This window comes from Capra hircus, chromosome 6 (genome assembly GCF_001704415.2).
Source record: "Capra hircus breed San Clemente chromosome 6, ASM170441v1, whole genome shotgun sequence".
Lineage (NCBI taxonomy): Eukaryota > Metazoa > Chordata > Mammalia > Artiodactyla > Bovidae > Capra > Capra hircus.
The window spans coordinates 42080888-42084384 of NC_030813.1; the positions used below are offsets into that span (position 1 = coordinate 42080888).

The following is a 3497-nucleotide window of genomic DNA, read 5'->3' on the forward strand; positions in this document are numbered from 1 at the left end:
GTAAATAAATTGAGCCAAAGTAGATGTGCTGTAATGGCGAAATTGTTCAACAGATAAAAGCCGTTAACTTTTTGCTCATTTTTCTACTACCATGACTATTCAGACCTAAAGCAAATAAGTCACAAAACACATTTAGATTCCTCTTATACATTTTAACTCAATGATGGGCTTTAAACATTTATTGATTTAAAAGAAAGGGATGATATGGCTATGGGTAAATTGATAAAACCATTTCAGATCTTTCACTGAGAAACATGTTACTCATTAGCCGTTATAAGAATCAATAAACCGTCATGAGTATAGGCCTACAAAGATTTAAAACACAAATGAAATACAGAGGAAAACACTGACAACTAGATGACAAGGGGTTAATTATATCATTATTTAAAGAGTTCTTTAATATGAAAAAGGCTAATGACTCAGTAGCAAAATGGGCAAAGAACAATGAAAAAAAGCTCACAAAAATTGCAATAGTTTGTTAACAGACATAACAGAAATGTAAGTGAAAGCCATAATAAAGTACCATTTTTCTCTTATTGGCAAAGACCAAGAAGTGTCAAACCAGCACATGAGAAAATAAACCTTTTACTACATGGCTCAGGAGGGAATGCAAACTGTTAGGAAATTAGTCAATGTCATCTAAATTAATATGCACACCAACTTTGACCCAGCAACTCCATTTCTATTAATATAAATTTGTTATATGTATATACACAAGCATGCACAAATACATTTAAAATATCCTTTCTATTAATAGTTACTTAAAATTAAAATGACCAACAAGAAATAACCTGAACATTCAACAGTTAGTAGACTGATTAGACCAATCATGACCTACAGTGCAACTGAATACTATGTAGAGATCAAGAAAAATGGTATGCTGAAGTGGAATGCTCTTAAAGTTAAATAAATATCAAAGTGGTGTGTGTAATATACTAATGCATGCATGCTTAGTCATGTCTGGCTCTTTGCGACCCCATGGACTGTAGTCTGCCAGGCTCCACTGTCCATGGAATTTTTCACGGAATTTTCCAAACAGGAATACTAATACTAAAATCTGTACTCAATTTTTATAACATTAGTTCAGAGCATCAATATGAAGACAAATTCACATCATATACCTCTGATATGGCACAGACAGATATGATATACTTGAAAAAATATATAAGTGCAATCTAGTCATGAGAAACATCAGATAAATTCAAACTGAAATACGTTCTCTAAAACAACTGATTTGTATTCATCAAAAGCAATAACAGAAAAACTAAAAAACTGCCCCCAGATTGAAGAAGATTAAGGAGATATAGCAACTAAAAGCAATATGAGATCTTGAATTGTATCCTGATCCCTGAAAAAACGGACATTGAGGGCAGGGAATAGCTAAAATTTAAACAGGTCATTTTATTAGTATTATTACTAACCAAATATTAATTTTTTAGTTATAATTACATTTTTCTGAAAGTTGTTAACATAAGATAAAATTAGTAAAAGATATGCACAAATGTTCTGAACTATATCTGAAACTTCAGTAAATCTAAAATTATTTCAAAATAAAAACTTTAAAAAGTCCTCGCATGCATTATACCAATTTTTTTAAAACATAACTATTTCTGGTGACACAATAAACCATTGATAGTGTGCCCTCTGAAAGTAAATATGAGATCTGAAAGATCTGGGGAAAAACAAATACCTCCTTTTCCGTTGCTTATCTTTCCTTCTTTTTTTTTTTTAACCTTGTCAATAAAGTGTTGAATATATCTTTTCAGTAAAATGTAATTAATCAAAAGTAAGGAAACAATGGTTAAGTGTATCAATATTACTTTTTAAATTTTCTTAAATTATTAAAAATCAGTTTTAATAACATTTTAAGTTTGGTCATCAGAGATTATTGCAATGTGCTTATAAAAAAATATGCCTACAATGCAGGAGACCCAGGTTTGATCCCTGGGTCTGGAAGATCCCCTGGAGAATGAAATGGCAACCTACTTCAGTATTCTTGCCTGGGAAATCCCCATGGACAGAGGAGCCTTGTGGGTAACAGTCCATGGGGTCACAAACAGTTGGACACGACTGAGCAACTAACACTTTCACAAAAGATATCCCACAAAAACATATAAACTATTTTTTATGGGTATGTGTGGGTATGGATAGAGATGTGTGTGAAAAAAGAATCTTACTCTGATAGAAGAACCTTAAAATGCTCTTTTCCGGTTATTGCAGTGTGAGGAACCATGAGCAGCAAAGTCTCCTGCAACACCCTCTATGAGGCATGGCAGGAAGTCAGCACAGGAATCAGCATAAACGCTGGAAGATTTTGGAGATGATGGATCAGCCAGAAGAACTATGACCCTCAGAAGGACAAATGCTTCTCGGGCACCATCAGGCTTAAGTCCACTCCCCTCCCCAAGTTCTCTGTATGTGTCTTGGGGTACCAGCAGCACTGTGATGAGGCCAAAGCTGTGGATATCCCCCACATGGACACTGAGGTGCTGAAGAAACTCAGTCAGAACAAGAAACTGGTCAAGAAGCTTGCCAAGAAATATGATGCCTTTTTGGCTTCAGAGTCTCTGATCAAGCAGATCCCAAGAATCCTGGGCCCAGGCCTGAATAAGGCTGGCAATTTGCGTTCCTTGCTGACCCACAATGAGAACATGGTGGCCAAAATTGATGAAGTAAAGTCCACGATCAAGTTCCAGATGAAGAAGCTGCTGTGTCTGGCAGTGGCTGTTGGCCACGTGAAGACGACAGACGATGAGCTTGTGTACAACATTCACTTAGCTGTAAACTTCCTGATGTCATTGCTCAGAAAACCTGTCAGAAAGTCAGGGCCTTGTACATTAAGAGCACCATGGGCAAGCCCCACCATCTGTACTAAACATAGCTTAATAAACCATACTCAACTATACTCCAAAAAAAAAAAAAAACCTTAAAATGATACTGTTTAAAATTTTTAAATGTGAAGAAAAACATGAACTTTTGATATTATAATATTTTAACTAAAACTAAAAAGCAATTCTGTAAGATACAAGTTGGCAGTGTGGTGAGCTGTACCTATTCAAGCTGAAACTATTGTTATTTTGAGAAACTTTGATTCTAGTTCTCCGACTATGGGCATGAAATCAGGCCATGAGAACTCACCTCCTAGTAAGGATTTGACTCTATGGTACTTAAGGTCTCCACTTTTGAATTGTCTTCCTAATGTAGAATTTAATACAATCCCCTGTTATAAGTGTTTCTTGAACAAAAATATTAATACAATGATACTCTGCATTTTAAATATTTTCCTACTTTTTATCATCCAGTCCAGTTTCAATGGAGCCAATCTGTACACTGAGATATATAAGTTTACACAGCAGAGAAAACCTTACAAAGACCATTTCTGTAATTGAAAAGTTTAGTAGTAGGCATAAAACAAAGCAGAGAACTTCATTTCACTACACTCTTCCTGTACTCATTAAAATGTTTAGGGCTGACTGAGACAGCTGAATACAATGGGA

General features: G+C 35.0%; 1 pseudogene; it reads left to right on the forward strand.

Moving 5' to 3' along the window:
* On the forward strand, positions 2232-2875 carry LOC102191411 (annotated as a pseudogene).